This window comes from Mustelus asterias, chromosome 5, assembly GCF_964213995.1.
Source record: "Mustelus asterias chromosome 5, sMusAst1.hap1.1, whole genome shotgun sequence".
NCBI classification, from domain to species: domain Eukaryota; kingdom Metazoa; phylum Chordata; class Chondrichthyes; order Carcharhiniformes; family Triakidae; genus Mustelus; species Mustelus asterias.
Window position 1 is genome coordinate 40,983,987 of NC_135805.1, and position 17,975 is coordinate 41,001,961.

Sequence of the window (17,975 nt, forward strand, 5' to 3'; positions counted from 1 at the left end):
GGCACTAATAACTGAATTTACTCCCAGCAAATTCTGTGCCAACAAGCCAAAAACTGCCTCTGTAATGATGGCTTGTCTACAGAATATACCGTTATTACAGTGCAGAAATGGCAAAAAGAATTACAATGAGCAATTTATGCTGTAAAGTATGCTGCAACATAATCTCTGAGGACCTCTGCATAACTTCAAAGAGACTCGCGATGAAAAATGTTAAACTAACTACATTAGCTAGAGCTAAGGTATAAAGAAGGAGCAATTACATTACTCATTGCCATCTACAGATCACCAACTAATGAGAAGGGATGCATTTACAAGAAAATTACAGAGGGTGCAAGAATTATAGCATAGTCATTGTAGGGGACTTCATTTTTTCAAAGATAGACTGGGAAGAGATAGACAAGAATGTGTTCACAAAAACTTTCTACCGCGGTATATTTCCAGTCCAATGAAATAAGAGGCACTACTTGACCTGGTTCTTGGGAATGAGGTGGGCCAAGTGGATCAGTTGTTAGATTGGAACGTTTAGACAACAGTGATCATTGCAGCATAAGGTTTAGGAATGGGAATGACAAGGAACTACCCAGAGTAAGAATAATTAACTGACAAAATCTGACTTCAAGAGGATAAGAATGGATCTGGGCCAGGCAAGTGGGAATCAAAGGTTGGCAGGCAAAACTGAATAATGGGCTGCCTTTAAAGAAGAGATAGTTCGGGCACAGTCAGTGTGTGTTCCCATGAAGGGGAAAGATAGGGCAAATAAATCCAGAGCTCTCTGGATGATGAAAGATATATGGATCGAGAGGAGGAAGACAAACTGTGCTTATGATAGATATCAGGTGAATAATACACCTAAGAACCAGGCTCGGCTATCGAAGGTCAAAGGGGAATTGAAAAAACAAATTAGGTGAAGCAAAGAGAGAGTGTGAAAAGAGATTAGTACCTAGCATAAAAGGAAATCCAAATGTCTTCTTAGAGATGAAGAGTAAAAAGAAGAGTTTGGGCTGATGAGAAACAGAAAAGGGGATTTGCAAATGGAGGCAGGGGGCATGTCTGAGGTACTAAATTAATACGTTGAAATTGTTTTTACCAAGGAAGGAGATTTGTAGATTTGTACAGATCACAGTGAGAGAGGAGATAGTTCAGATATTTGAAGGGTTTCAGATTGATAAGGAGGAGGTATTAGATAGGCTGTCTGTACTTAAATTTGAAAAGACATCAGAACTGGATGAGTTGCATCCAAGTATACTGAGGAAAGTGAGAGTTAAAATTGCAGAGGCACTGACCATAATTTTCCAATCTTCCTTAGAGTCAGGGGTGGTACCAGAGGACTGGAGAATTTCAACTGTTGCACTCTTGTTAAAAAGGGCATGAAGGTAAGACTGGCCATTCAATTTAACCACGGTAGTGGGGAAGTTTCTAGAAATGACAATTCAGGACAAAAATAATAGTTACTTGGACAAAAGCAGGTTATTTAAGGAAAGCCAGCATGGATTTGTTAAGGGAAAATCGTGCTCAGCTAACTTGCTTGATCTTTTTGACCAGGTAACAGTGATAGTTGATGAGAATAATGTAGTTAATATGGTGTACATGGACTTCCAAAGTCATTTGATTAAGTGCGACACAATAGACTTGCGAGCAAAGTTAGAGTTCAAAGCAGAAAAGGGACAGGAGCAACATGAATACAAAATTGGCCGAACAACAGGAATCAATGGTTAATAGATGTTTGTTGGATGGGAGCAAGGTTTACAGTGGAGATTGTCAGACGTCAGTCAGTGTTAGGACCCTGCTGTTCCTGATATATATTAATGTCATAGACCTCGATGTACAGGGCACAATTTCAAAATTTGCAGACGATACAAAACTTGACGTTTTGTGAACTGCGAAGAAGATAAGAGTTCAAAAGAACGCACACAGGTTGGTGTAATGAATGGACAATTGGTAAATGAAATTTAATTCATGGTAAAGAAGTGTGAAGTGATTAATCTTGGAAGGAAGAATTTGGAGGGACACTACAAGATAAAGGCTACAATTCTACATGGGGTGCAGGAGCAGAGGAACCTGGGTGGATATGTGCATAAATCATTGAAAGTGGCAGGACAGGTTGAGAGAGTGGTTAATAAAGTATACAGCATCTTAGGTAGAGTATAAAAGCATGGAACGATGTGAAACCTGTATAGAACACTGGTTCAGCTGGAGTGCTGTATCCAGTTTCAGGTGCCACACTTCAGGAAGGATGTGAAGGAGAGAATGCAGAAAAGAATCACAAAAAATTCCAGGGACAAGGTACGTCAGATGTGTTAATAGATTGGAGAAGTTGGAATTGTCTTCCTCGGCAAACAGAAGGTTAAGAGGAAATTTGATAGAGATATTCAAAATCACGAGGGGGCTGGGCAGAGCAGATAGGCACAAATTTAAGGTAACTGGCAAAAGAAGAAATGATAACATGAGGAAAAATGCAGCAAGTGGTTTGGTTCTTAGAGTGTGGTGGAGGTAGGTTCAATTGAGGCATTGAAGAGGGAATTGTACTATTAACCAAGAAGGAGGAATGTACAGGACATTCAGAGCTTTGCTCCTGTGCAGTGGGAGAGAGCACATCGCGAGTGAGACACAGCCAGAATGAGTATGTGATTGATGTTGTTCTCCATTGTCTGCTGATAGGCTCAAGAAAGGGCTTATCAGCAAATTCAGAGCTGCCAGGCTCTGTTTGGTACTCCCAGAGCTACGTCACAGTTCTGCCACCACCCCTGCACCCCCTCCACCTCGTCCCCCCCCCCCCCCCCCCCCCTCCCGCCACCCCCTCCCACCATTGCCATGGCCCCGCACTGCAGAGCTGTTTGTTTCATTGTAAGCCCGCTTCTGTTTGTAAGGGCTATATTCTGTAAAAACAAGGACCAGAGAAGAGGGGCTCAAGAGAAATTGATATTTGTTGATATTAAGCATCTTTCAGAAGGTTTGTTTTTAAGGGGTAAGTCATGGCAGGAGAGTATACAGTGAAAAGTATTGTTCCTTGCGTGCTAAACAGACAAAGCATGCCGTACATAGAGAAGGAAAGGAGAGAGTTCAGAAGTAGTGTTACAGTCTTAGCTAGGGTGTAGAGAAAGATCAACTTAATAGGTAGGTCCATTCAAAAGTCTGATGGCAGCAGGGAAGAAGCTGTTCTTGAGTCGGTGGGTATGTGGTCTTTACCCGATGGAAGAATGTGGAAGAGAATATGTCCCGGCTTCGTGGAGTCCTTGATTATGCTGGCTGCTTTTCCGAGGCAGCAGGAAGTGTAGACAGAGTCAATAGATGAGAGGTTGGTTTGCATGATGCTTTGTTCATGACCCTTTGTAGTTTCTTGTGGTCTTGGGCAGAGCAGGAGCCATACCAAGCTGTGGTACAACCAGAAAGAATGCTTTCTATGGTGCACCTGTAAAAGTTGGTGAGAGTCATAGCGGACATGCCAAATTTCCTTGGCCTCCTAAAAATGTAGAGGCATTGGTGCGCTTTCTTAACTATGGCATTGGCGTACAGGGACCAGGGCAGGTTGTTGGTGATCTGGACACCTAGAAACATGAAGCTCTCACTTCATCCCTGTTGATGTAAACAGCGGCATTTCTCCACTACACTTCCTGAGTTCAGTGACTATCTGCTTCATTTTGTTGACATTGAGCGAGAGATTATTGTCGTGAGACCAGTTCACCAGATTCTCTATCTCTTTCCTGTACTCTGTCTCATCATTGTTTGAGATCCGACCCACTACGGTGGTGTCATCAGCAAATTTGAAAATCGAGTTGGAGGGGAATTTGGTCATAGGTGTATAAGGCGTATAGTAGGGGGCTAAGGACACAGACTTGTGAGGCACCGGTGTTGAGGATGATTGTGGAGGAGGTGCCATTGCCTATCCTTACTGATTGTGGTCTGTGGCTTAGGAAGTCTAGGATCCAGTCGCAGAGGGAGGAGCCGAGCCCCAGGCCACAGAGCTTGGAGATGAGTTTTGCAGGAATAATGCTGTTGAAGGCTGAGCTGTAGTCGATATACAGGAGGTCCCAATAAATGTAGGTCTCTGACAGTCAGAAACAGGGAAATTTATAATTGGGAAAAAAGAAATGGCCGACCAACTAAATAACATACCAGAAATGTTGGGGAACACAGCATATAGGGAGATGGGGGAGTTGAAGGAAATCAGTATTCGTAGAGAATGGAGTCGGGGAAATTGATGGGATTGAAGGCCTATAAATCCACAGGGCCTGATAATCTACATCTCAGAGTACTTATGGAAGTGGCTGTAGAAATAGTGGATACCTTGGTGGTCATCTTCCAATATTCTCTAGACTCTGGAACAGTTCCAATGGATTGGAGGGTAGCTAATGTAACCTCACTATTTAAAAAGGGAGGTAGAGAGAAAAACAGGGAATTATAGGCCAGTCAGCCTGACATTGGTAGTGGGGAAAATTCTAGAGTTCATAATCAAAGATTTTATAGCAGAGTACTTGGATAACACTGGCAGGATTGGACAGAGTCAGCATGGATTTATGAATGGGAAATCATTCTTGACAAATCTACTGGAATTCTTTGAGGATGTAACCAGTAGAATTAATAAGGGGGAGTCAGAGATTTATTTGGATTTTCAGAAGGCTTTGGATAAAGTCCCACATAAGAGATTAGCGTGTAAAATTGAAGTGCATGGGATTGGAGGTAGTGTATTAAGATGGATAGAAAACTGATTGGCAGATGGAAACAAAGAGTAGGAATAAATGGGTCTTTTCCAAATGGCAGGCAGTAACTAGTGGAGTACTACAGGGATCAGTGCTAGCTATTCAGTCCCAGCTATTCACAATATATATTAATGATTTAGATAGGAAACTAAAAGCAATATCTCCAAATTTGCAGATGACGCAAAGCTGGGTGGGAGGGTGAGCTGTGAGGAGGATGCAGAGATGCTTCAGTGTGATTTGGACAAGCTGAGTGAGTAGGCAAATGCATGGCAGATGTAGTATAATGTGGATAAATGTGAGGTTATCCACTTTGGTCACAAAAACAGGAAGGCAGATTATTATCTGAATGGCTATAAATTGAGAGAGGAGAACATGCAACGAGACCTGGGTGTCTTTGTACACCAGTCGCTGAAGGTACGTGTTCAGGTGGAGCAGGCAGTAAAAAAGGCAACTGGTATTTTGGCCTTCATAGCAAGAGGATTCGAGTAAAGGAGCAGGGATGTCTTGCTTCAATTATACAGGGCCTTGGTGAGACCACACCTGGAATATTGCGTGCAGTTTTGGTCTCCTTATCTGAGGAAGGGTGTTCTTTTTTTTCATTCATTCATTCATGGGACATTGGCATCGCTGGCTGGCCTAGTTGCCCTTGAGAAGGTGGTGGTGAGCTGTCTTCTTGAATCACTGCAATCCATGTGCTGTGAGTTGACCCACAAAAACGTTAGGGAGGGAATTCCAGGAAGTTGACCCAGCGACTGCGAAGGAACGGCGATATATTTCCAAGTCAGGATGGTGAGTGGCTTGGAGGGGAACTTGCAGGTGGTGGTGTTCTCATATATTTGCTGCCCTTGTCCTTCTAGATGGAAATGGTCGTGGGTTTGGAAGGTGCTGTCTAAGGATCTTTGGTGAATTGCTGCAGTGCATCTTGTAGATAGTGCACACTGCTGCTACTGAGCATCGGTGGTGGAGGGAGTGGATGTTTGTAGATGTGGTGCCAATCAAGCGGGCTGCTTTGTCCTGGATGGTGTCAAGCTTCTTGAGTGTTGTTGGAGCTGCACCCATCCAGGCCAGTGGAGAGTATTCCATCACACTCCTGACTTGTGCCTTGTAGATGGTGGCCAGGCTTTGGGGAGTCAGGAGGTGAGTTACTTGCCGCAGTATTCCTAGCCTCTGGCCTGCTCTTGTAGTCACTGTGTTTATGTGGCAAGTCCAATTAGATTTACTGATCAATGGTAACCCCAAGGATGTTGACAGTGGGGGATTCAGTGATGGTAACATCATTGAATGTCAAGGGGCAGTGGTTAGACTGTCTCTTATTGGTGATGGTCATCGCCTGGCATTTGTGTGGCACGAATGTTACTTGCCACTTGTTAACCCAAGCCTGGATATTGTCCAGATCTTGTTGCATTTGAACATGGACTGCTTCACCTTGCTATAGAGGGAGTGCAGTGAAGGTTTACCAGACTGATTCTTGGAATGGCAGGACTGACGTATGAGGACTGATTGAGTTGGTTCGGATTATATTCGCTGGAGTTCAGAAGAATGAGGAGGGAATCTCATAGAAAACTATAACATTTTAACAGGGCTATACAGGGTAGGTGCAGGAAGGATGTTCCCAATGATAGGGGTGTCCAGAACCAGGGGTCATAGTCTAAGGATATGAAATGAGGAGAAATTTCTTCAACCAGAGAGTGGTTAGCTGATGGAATTCGCTACCACAGAAAGCAGTTGAGGCCAAATCATTGTCTATTTTCAGGAAGGAGTGAGATATAGTTCTTGGGCTGAAGGGGATCAAAGGATATGGGGGGAAGGCGGGATCAGGCTATTGAGTTAGATGATCAGCCACAATCATAATGAATGGCTTGAAGGGCAAAAGGCTTCCTCCTACTCCTATTTTCTATGTTTCTATGTTTCTGCAGAATGCACTTCATGAATTGTTCCTTTTGAATGGCCTCTGCTGTAATCATGCTGTGATTCTGCAATGATCTTATCTCCACCCCTTCTATTAAATCCCATGGTGACATTAAGCTTGCTGCATTAACACCTCTGTGACCACAGCAGTATCAAGTAGACCATTGCACATAGAAAATTGCAGAACGGCATCCGAGAGATCAGAATCACTAAAATATTAAACGCTCAGCAGCTTGCTAGAAACCATTGAAGTCTTAAACTTCAAGAAATAAAAGAAGTATTTTGACAGATGTTCTGATTTCCCACAAACTGATATTATTTGTTTATTAATGGCCCAGATATTGCAGGCAGATTAAAAGGAATAGCTCTCAAAAGCTACCCACAGAGATTATTTATTTATTAGTGTCACAAATAGACTTACATTAACACTGTAATGAAGTTACTATGAAAATCCCCCAGTCGCCACACTCTGGCGCCTTTTCAGGTACACTGAGGGAGAATTTTGCATGGCCAACAGCACGTCTTTCGGACTGTAGGAGGAAACCGGAGCACCTGGAGGAAACCGGAGCACCTGGAGGAAACCCACGCAGACACGAGGAGAACGTGCAGACTCCGCACAGACAGTGACCCGAGCCAGAAATTGAACCCGGGTCCCTGGCACTGTGAGGCAGCAGTGCTAACCACTGTGCCATCATCCTGCCCTAGAGCAAAGAATTCTTCCATGTAGTCAGATTGGAGTCATTGTTATTACATAACCTGTTATTCCACTCTGTGTTGGTGTCTGGCATTTTGGATGAGCATTAGGTCGTGGCCAACAATTCTCCACTATGCTCACAGCGACGTACTCTTAATTATTCCCACAGCAAATTGTGACATTGGTTTGCCCTAGTCACAGGAAGAGCACAAAGGTCTAAATTTATAATGTTCATTGTCAATATTGCAGCCTTTGGACTTCATCGCATAGAAAGTTACATGAACATTATATATCTGTATTATGCAAATTAAATAGGATGATCAAGTAATGTCCTGACAAAAGCCATCATCCAGATAGGTTAACTCTTTCTCTATCCAGAAATGCAGACAGTTCAGTGGGTAATATGTTTCTTCTGTGCCATTTAACACGTGGGTAGTGATATTGAAGGTTTCAGTGGACAGAGAGAGGGAGAAACAGGCAAAATATGCAGACATAGATAATTTATTGTTTTCTAAAATCTTTTCGATATCTATCTCTCTCTCATCTAAATATTCCACTGCTGCATTGAATTTCTTTGTGAATTTCCCAATACTCTGGTTGCTTGGCTTTTCTGTAATGTTTATTCCGGCATTTTCATCCTTTAGTTTTAACATTTATTCCTTTTGGAGAGAAAGAAATAATGATAAAATGTAGTTTAACAATCAGTGGTGATACCAGGGAGAATGGTGTTGAAAGGGACTGAGACAAGCAGTGTGGAGAGAGCCCAAGGGAAAGAGGTAACAAGTGACAACAAAGCAAGCATCAGACTCTGTGAAGAAAATACCGATCGTGCTAAATGAGACAGCGTACTTGTCAAGGAAGGTAGCAACTAATGAAGCAAGAGGGAAAGAGAGCTGAGCAATAAGGAAGGGAAGTAGCAGTAGTAAAATATTGTATCAAGATTATATTCAATAATGCATGTTAATTTTATGAATGGGTTGCAAGCATGCCCTGTCCAGGCTTGTTTTGGGGAATTTGAAGCAAAATCAAACCCACAGGAGTAAAATAGAACTTGTGGCTATTAGTTCTACTATTTAACTATGGGTTTTATGTGGAAATGTTACGACAGTATAAATTAATGAAATTGCAGGTTTGTTGGGGACCTTGTCTGAAATGAACTTATTTGCTTTCAAGGCATCATGCTTTTTTACACTTAGCAACTAATCCTTGAGATCTGCTGAGCTTGGCAGTTGTAAAACAGCTTTCATTGTATGACCATTGAGTACAATTACTAAAATAACATCTGGCCTTTTCTTTGTGTGTTACTTGGTAAATTGAGGAAAGTCTGAGTTAACTTCTCAGCAAAAAACACTGCCACTGTGTGAGAAATGGAAAGGTGTTTGAGCCATTGGAGTACATAGGATTACAAAGAAGGACATTCTGCTGGTAAGAGTGCTTGGGTTTTAAATGTATCACAACTACATGGAAAATAAAATTCCATTAATGTACAGTGGAATATGCTTCACATTGAGGACCCTCAAGGTCAGTTAATCTAAATACTAAAGCTGTGGGTTTTTTCTGTTAACTGGAAGGAAATTCTGTGCAAATCAATTCTACTACTTCCCCCCTAATGGAAAATTGAGTTATCAACTGATCTAAATAATTGTTAGCAGGGAGTAAGTCCTATCAAGTGCTGTTGGTTGATGTGCAGTTTTGTGTAGAGTGTAGGTTCCACAAAGATATAGAAATAATTTGAATAGATAAACACAGTTTAAAATGTTTATATCTGGCTGTGTCCAACATGTCTGTACAACAAAAGAGATGTTTTTATTGAAGAAGAAATTTAAGCCAAAAACACTTAACAAGTGTCTGCCTGTGTTTATACGCCACACAAATCTTCTATTACTGAAAATGTATTTGAACATGAAAATGCTTTACGGCAAGTCACTGTTAAGGTAGACATTTAAAAGAAAATTGGTTGATATTTGAAAGGGAAGGATAATATAAAAATATTAGGAAAGAGTTAAGAAATGGAATTACAGTGGATAGCTTCTACAACAACTCACATTTATGAAGACTCTAGGGGCAAATTAGCATGGCTCCTAATCCACCCAACCTGCACATCTTTGGACTGTGGGAGGAAACCGGAGCATTCAGAGGCTGGAATTGAAGGCTGGAATTGAACCTGGGTCCCTGAAGCTGAAGCTGTGAGGCAGCAGTGTTAACCACTGTGCCACCTCGAATGTCAGGAGATAACTAAAAGCTTGGCTAAAGAAGTGAGTTTTAAAGAAGTTCTCAAAGAGAGCATGATAATGAGATGCAGAGCTTCAGTGAGGAAATTTGAGAGCCTTTTGAGCTGAAGGTACACTGCTGGCATCAAAAGGTGTAGGGGATACACAAGGGGCCAAATTAGAGAAACTAAGTATTATTAGTTGGTTGTAGGGTTGATGACAGAGCTAAGCAATCTCAAAACTAATGGATCAGATCCAAGCTCTGCAGTCCTGTCATATCCAATTGTGAATGGTGGTGGACATTAAACAACTAACTGGAAGAAGAGGCTCCACAACTATCCCCACCCTCAATGATAGGGAAGCCCAGCATTTCAGTCCAAAAGACAAGACTTTCGCATTTCAAAGGGGAGGCGGTGGTGTAGTGGTATTTTTGCTACACGAGTAATCCAGAGACCCAGGGTAATTCTCTGGAGAACCAGGTTCGAATCCCACCATGGCAGATGGTGAAATTTGAATTAATTAAAAAATATCTGGATTTAAGAATTTAATGGTGACCATGAAACCATTGTCAATTGTAAAAACCCATCTGGTTCACTGATGTCTTTTAGGGAAAGAAATCTGCCGTCCTTACCCGTTCTGGCCTACACGTGACTCCAGACTCACAACAATGTGGTTGACTCTTAAATGCACTCAGGGATGGGCAATAAATGCTGGCCCAGCCAGCGACGCACACATCAAATGAATAAAAAAATAATTCAGCCAGAAATGCCGAGGGGATGACCCAGCTCCGTCTCCTCCGAAGGCCCCCAGCATCGCAGATGCCAGTCTTCAACCAATTCAATTCACTCCACGTGATATGAAGAAACAGCTGAAGGCACTGGATAGTGCAAAGGTATGGGCTCCGAAAATATGTCGGCAATCGCAATGAAGACTTGTGCACCAGAACTAGCTGATCCTTTAGCCAACTTGTTCCAGTACAGCCACAACACTGTCATCTACCCAGCTATGTGGAAAATTGCCCATGTATGTCCTGTCCACAAAAAAGCAGGACAAATCCAACCCAGTAGACCGCCCCACCGGTCTACTCTCAGTCATCAGCAAAGTGATGGAAAGGGTCATCGACAGTGTCATCAAACGACACTTACTCATGGATAACCTGCTCACTGATGCTCAGTTTGGTTCTGCCAGGGTCACTCGGCGCCTGATCTCATTACAGTCATGGTCCAAACTTGGACAAAAGAGCTGAACTCAAGTGGTGAGTTGAGAGTGACTGCCCTTAAGGCCGCATTTGAACAAGTATGGCATCAAGAAGCCCGAGCAAAACTGGAGTCAATGGGAATTGTGGACAACTCTTCATTGGTTGGAATCATATCTAACACAAAGGAAGATGGTTGTGGTTGTTGGAGGTCAGTAATCTCAACTCCAGGACATCACTGCTGGAGTTCCTCAGGATAGTGTCCTCAGCCCAACCATCTTTAGCTGTTTCATCAATGACCTTCCCTCCATTATAAGGTCAGAAATGGGGATCTTTGCTGAAGATTACACAATGTTCAGCACTATTCGCAACTCCTCAGATACTGAAGTGGTTCATGTCCATTATTAGCAAGACCTGGATAACATCCAGGCTTGGTTTGATAAATGGCAAGTTACATTCAGGCCACACAAGTGTCAGACAATGACTTTCTCTGACAAGAGAGAATACAACCATTTCCCTTTGACACTCAATGGCATTACCATCACTGAACCCCCCACTATCAACACCGTAGGGGTTACCATCAACCAGAAGCTGAACTGCACTAGCCACATAAATACTGTGGCTGCAAGAGTAGCTCAGAGGCTGGGTATTCTGCAGAGGATAACTCATGGCCTGACTCCCCAAAGTGTGTCCACCATCTACAAGGCACAAGTCAGGAGTGTGATGGGATACTTTGAACTTGCCTGGATGAGTGCAGCTCCAACAACTCTCAGAAAGCTTAATACCATCCGGGATAAATCAGCCCACTTGATTGACACCCCATCTACCACTTACAACACCTATTCCCTCCACCACCAATGCACAGTGACAGCAGTGTGTATCATCTACAAAATGCACTGCAGCAACTCACCAAGGCTCCTTTGACAGCACTTTCCAAACCTGTGACCACTACCACCTAGAATGCCAAGGGTAGCAGATGGATAGGAAAACCAGCACCTGCAATTTTCCCCCCAGGTCACTCACCATCTTGTCCTTTAGGGAAGGAAATCTGCCGTCTTTAATTGATCTGGCCTACATGTGACCCCAGAGCCAGAGCAATGTGATTGACTCTCAACTGCCCTTTGAAATAGACTACTCAGTTCAAGGGCAACTAGGGATGGCAATAAATGCTGACCCAGCCAGTGACGCCCATGTTCCACGAATGAATAAAAAAAAACATCCTGCCTCTGAACTATATCATTGTTTCTTCATTGTCGCTGGGTCAAAATCCTGCAACGCCCTCCCTAACAGCACTATTGGTGTGCCTGCACCACATAAACTGCAGCGGTTCAAGCAGATGGCTCATCACCACCTTGTCAAGGGCAATTTGCAGGCTTGATGGGCTGAATAGCCTACTCCTATTCCTATAATTAGGGATGGACAAGCAACACAACTGACCAACAACACATATCCCATGAAAGAATAAAAAAAACTGTTAATCATAGAATTATAGAATCCTACAGTGCAGAAGGAGGCCATGTGGCCCATCGGGTCTGCACTGACCACAATCCCACCCAGGCCCTATCCCCATAATCCCATACATTTACCCTAGCTAGTCCCCTTGACACTAAGGGGCAATTTACCATGGCCAATTCACCTAACCTGCACATCTTTGGACTGTGGAAGGAAACCGGAGCACCCGGAGGAAACCCACGCAGACATGGGGAGAATGTGCATACTCCACACAGACTTTTACAGATGCACTATAGAAAGCATTCTGTCTGGTTGTACCACATCTTGGTATAAACATAAGAACTAGGAGCAGGAGTAGGCCATCTGGCCCCTTGAGCCTGCTCCGCCATTCAATAAGATCATAGCTGATCTTTTCGTGGATTCAGTTTCACTTAGCCGCCCGCTCACCATAACCCTTAATTCCTTTACTGTTCAAAAATGTATTTATCCTTGCCTTAAAAACATTCAATGAGGTAGCCTCAACTGCTTCACTGGGCTGGGAATTCCACAGATTCACAACCCTTTGTGTGAAGAAGTTCCTCCTCAACTCAGTCCTAAATCTGCTTCCCCTTATTTTGAGACCATGCCCACTAGTTCTAGTTTCACCTGCCAGTGGAAACAACTTCCCTGCTTCTATCTTATCTATTCCCTTCATAATCTTAAATGTTTCTATAAGATCTCCCCTCATTCTTCTGGATTCCAATGAGTATAGCCCCAGTCTACTCAGTCTCTCCTCATAAGCCAACCCTCCCAACTCCTGCTCTGCTCAAGACCACAAGGAACTACAAAAGGTCATGAATGTAGCCCAATCCATCATGCAAACCAGCCTCCCAACCTTTGACTCTGTCTACACTTCCCGCTGCCTCGGCAAAGCAGCCAGCATAATTAAGGATCCCCACGCACCCTGGACATTCTCTCTTCCGCCTTCTTCCTTTGGGAAAAAGATGCAAAAGTCTGAGGTTACGTACCAACCGACTCAAGAATAGCTTCTTCCCTGCTGCTGTCAGACTTTTGAATGGACTTGCCTTGCATTAAGTTGATCTTTCTCTACACCCTAGCAATGGCGGTAACACTACATTCTGCACTCTCTCGTTTCCTTCTCTATGGATGGTATGCTTTGTATAGCGCGCAAGAAACAATACTTTTCGCTGTATGCTAATACATGTGACAATAATAAATCAAATCAAAATCAAATGTTTAAATTTGAGACATTAAGGGACTCGTAACTCGGTGATATTTGACACGGACAGGAATATTGTTGATTGGGACTGTAGAGTCAGAGAGCTGAATTTATTTGTTCTGTTGCGGTGAGCAGGATACTGATCTGGAATGGTGTGCATGTGAAAGACGTCATGTAATTGGCCAATTAATGCCACCGTGTGGATTCTTGGCAAACAAGGTTTCTAGAGATTGTGCTTCTCGCCCAATGTGCCATTGCGGGCGGGATGTCCGGGCACTATGATAGCAGGCTGTGACCCGGAAGGAACACGGTAAGAAGTCTCACAACACCAGGTTAAAGTCCAACAGGTTTATTTGGTAGCAAATACCATAAGCTTTCGGCGCACTGCTCCTTCGTCAGATGGAGTGGAAATTTCCACTCCATTTCCACTCCATTTCCACTGGGATATTTCCACTCCATCTGACGAAGGAGCAGCGCTCCGAAAGCTTATGGTATTTGCTACCAAATAAACCTGTTGGACTTTAACCTGGTGTTGTGAGACTTCTTACCGTGTTCACCCCAGTCCAACGCCGGCATCTCCACATCATGACTACCCAGAAGGAAGGCAGAGTCAGTCATTCATTTAAAGGAACCTTTGGTACAAGACTGTGTCAGGTGCATCAAGGATGAGAATATTCATGAGGAGAGACTTTTGTACTGCTGATAATTATTTTTGTGCATTAACATAGGTGAGTGATCATTTTTTATTTATTTGTGTATGTCTTTACTGATGGGAAGATTGCAGGAACCTTGCCAGGCCAGAAAAAGCTTGAATGGTTAGAGGAAGGTGTGGCTGTTTCACCTCATTGCCTCTCCACAGGTGGCTGAGAGAGGGGAGTGAGCAGGTGATCAGGGCAGAAGGACAAGGATGATCCCAAGGTTTGATGTTGACTCACTGCGAGACCTACAGGCGGAAGGTTCTCATGCCAGATGATGGTAAGAGGAGACCTCTCAGCCTGACCAAAGCAGCCTGGGCAGAGGTCACAGCGTAGGTCAATAGCCTTGAGGTCATTGAGAAGATGTCAGTACAGTGCAAAGATGCCTCAACAATCCTTTTACAATCTGCCAGTGTATGTGAGGCTCTATATTGATATGTACATTCATGGAGGAATCTGGGAAGGCTCCATGAGAGAGTCTTGTGCACTGACCAAAAGTGCAAGAGGGTGTGGTGCACAAGTGCTACTCTATACTGTATGATGGCCCCTGAAGGATTTGTTGGGGTGGGGGGGGGGCGTGGGTATGGGGGAGGGATGGAAGGTGTGTGAAAGGTAAGCCAGTTATTTAGTGCTGCACATTTTTTAGCCTGTTGTTACAGGTCAGATGTGTGAGAGAATGATTGTGCAGTAGATTCCAAATCATTGCAATGTCGCACTGACTTTGCAGGAGCAAAGGGACCACAATGTCCTTGAAAGAGAGCTGCAAGATGCTCTGCTGTTGGTTGAAGACTAATCAAGTTGGAAGCCCTTCCTATTTGCCCTTGGTTGACCTGCTGTTGCCCTGATAGTAATATGGGTGCAATTAATCCAGCCTCCTGTGCAAAACCTCTGGCCGTTGCCGTCAGTGGTGAAGACTGTGAGTTTGCCCAAATGTTTAAACATGGCCTTCGTACAAGGCGTTTGTACAAAGGCGCGATGCAGACTGAGAAATGCTACTCAGGTCCCACATCGGGTCTGCATTTTGAGGAGAGTTGGCCAGAAGCTGACACAAGGGCAACAAGCCTGCCCTGCAGCCAGAACATGGTGATGTGGGCTAAATCGGTTGAGAGTTGGACATCAGCCCCTCTGTGGGAGGAAGCCCTGTCCTCAGGGGCAGTCAGGCCACTCTAATTTGTCGGCAGCTTCAGCAGTCACAGCAGCACCAAAGTTTACTATTTGGCTTTGCCGGGACTGCAGGAAGGAGGATGGAGAAGATCATGGCAAGAATCCTTGGTGGGTGTGATGATTGGGTTGAGAGGGAGGTTCTCACAGTGGGTACAGTCAGTGTGAAAGTTGGTGATAGAGTAAGATGGGGAAATTTGGGTTACCTAATAAATAGGCAGTTAGAGTCATAGGACGAGATCATCCGGCTGCACTCACCCCAAAGCCGGAAAATCCCACCCAAGTTCAATGGACCTTTGCATGGTCCCCGTCCCGCCCGCTACGATTCCCGTGGTGGGCGGGATGGGAAAATTCTGCCCAGAAAGTTTAACAGTGCAGAAAGAGGCCCTTTGGCCCATCATGTCTGCGCCAGCCATCAAACACCGATCTATTCTCATCCCATTTTCCAACACTTGGTCCATAGTCTTATATGCTATCGCATTTCAAGTGTTTATCTAAGTGATGAGTGTCTTTTGCGCCTTTCAGAGAATGCCAAGAGGACCAGAGGAAAGCTGTGGGTTTGATCCAAGAGTGTGTCAAGACTGTGACAGTGGCAGAAAGATCAAGTAATAGTAAAGGATCGGGAAAAATGCCAGAAAAGAGAGAAATGAAATGAGGCCAGATTAGATAACAGGAAGGGAAGGAGACTGGAGAGAAGGACCCACAGGATCATAGAAATCATAGAAACCCTACAGTGCAGAAGGAGGCCATTCGGCCCATCGAGTCTGCACCGACCACAATCCCACCCAGGCCCTACCCCCACATATTTTAACCGCTAATCCCTCTAACCTACACATCCCAGGACTCTAAGGGGCAATTTTTTAACCTGGCCAATCAACTTAACCTGCACATCTTTGGATTGTGGGAGGAAACCGGAGCACCCGGAGGAAACCCACGCAGACACGAGGAGAATGTGCAAACTCCACACAGACAGTGACCCGAGCCGGGAATCGAACCCGGGACCCTGGAGCTGTGAAGCAGCAGTGCTAACCACTGTGCTACCGTGCCGATATCGAGAAAAGGGAAATAGAAATAATGGATCAGGGTTATAGCAGCAGCCAACGTATGCGTGTGATTGGATGTACAATAAAATTGCATATGCACAATAACAATCGGAGTAGATATATCCTATCTTTTAATGGGTAATGGGTAGGAGACCAAAACAAGTGTCCTGAGTTAGTGAGAGATCCCATGGGATGAAGTTGATTTGTAGACAGGATAACATCAGCATGGAGCAGCAAACGGAAGCTGATGAGTCCAGGAGCTGTTTGAGGGGTAGGGCATCAGTGAATGTTCTGCTGGATGACTTTCCTTGGAGAGAATGGAGATTCTGCCACGAACCAGCTTCAGTTGATTCAGGATCCCAGCAGGGGTCGTGTAGTGGCATCAATGATAAGTAGCGCAGACCAATGGGCGGAGTGGGGTGAATGGATTCAGTGATACTGGGAAGAAGGCAGATTGAGGGAGAGCAAAGATGGTTCGGGAGCAGTGAAGCCACTTCCTGCTTGAACCAGTAGTTCTGAAATAGCTCGGCATAGAGATAGGGGCGGTACGGTGGTCAGCACTGCTGCCTTACAGCGCCAGAGACCCGGGTTTGATTCGCGGCTTGGGTCACTGTCTGTGTGGAGTTTGCACATTCTCCCCGTGTTTGCATGGCTTTCCTCCCACAGTTCAAAGATGTGCGGGTTAGGTGGATTGGCCATGCTAAATTGCCCCTAAATGTCAGGGGGATTAGCCGGAGTAAACACATGGGATTGTGGTCGGTGCAGACTCGATGGGCCGAATGGCCTCCTTCTGCATTGTAGAGATTCCATAATTCCATAATTGGCAGAGGAACAGAAAACTAAAGATGCAGCAGCAGGTCAGGTACTAGAATTGAGAATACCAGGAAATCAGTCTCGGTAGAAAATGAAAGTAAAGCTAGAGGTTGTTGCAAGGGAAAAGTGGACTTTTGGCTAGGAGAAGCGGATTTCTGGAACAGGACCCACACAACAGCAAACTGTAGCTGAGAAACCAGCAGTGCAGTGAAGTACGGGTCCAGCATACGGGGGAGTGGAGTTCTGTTACATAGATCTTCAGGTCAGTAACTGGGATGCTGTCAGGGCCAAGAAGCTTTGCTGTGCCCAGTGCAATTAGCTGCTGCTTAATCATGTGAAGTGAACTGAAATGATTAGATATTGGCATCAATGGTGGCAGGAATGTCAGGCTGAGTAGTATCATCTTATTGCCTCTTTAGGTTGAAATCACAAGTCTTGTCTCTTGCACTCATGCTGGACAGATATTTGTGGAGTCTCCTGCTCCTGTTAGTTCCCTGGTTGTCTAGCATGTGATTAGACTTGGCGAAGAGCTTTGCTTAGTCTATGGCTTGTTGCTTATGAAGTTTAGCATGCAGCTACCCTTTGTAGTTGCTTCACTAAGTTGCTAACCCATTCGAAACTGTGTTAGTCCTCTCATACCATTTTATGTTCTGCATTGAATCAATGTTGGTTTGCAAGCTTAATGAAGAGTCAGTCACGAGGGGACATAGGCTCAAAGTGAGGGGCAGGAGGTTTAGGGGGGATGTGAGGAAAAACTTTTTTACCCAGAGGATGATGACAGTCTGGAATGTGCTGCCTGGGAGGGTGGTAGAGGCGGGTTGCCTCACATCCTTTAAAAAGTACCTGGATGAGCACATGGCACATCATAAAATTCAAGGCTATGGACCA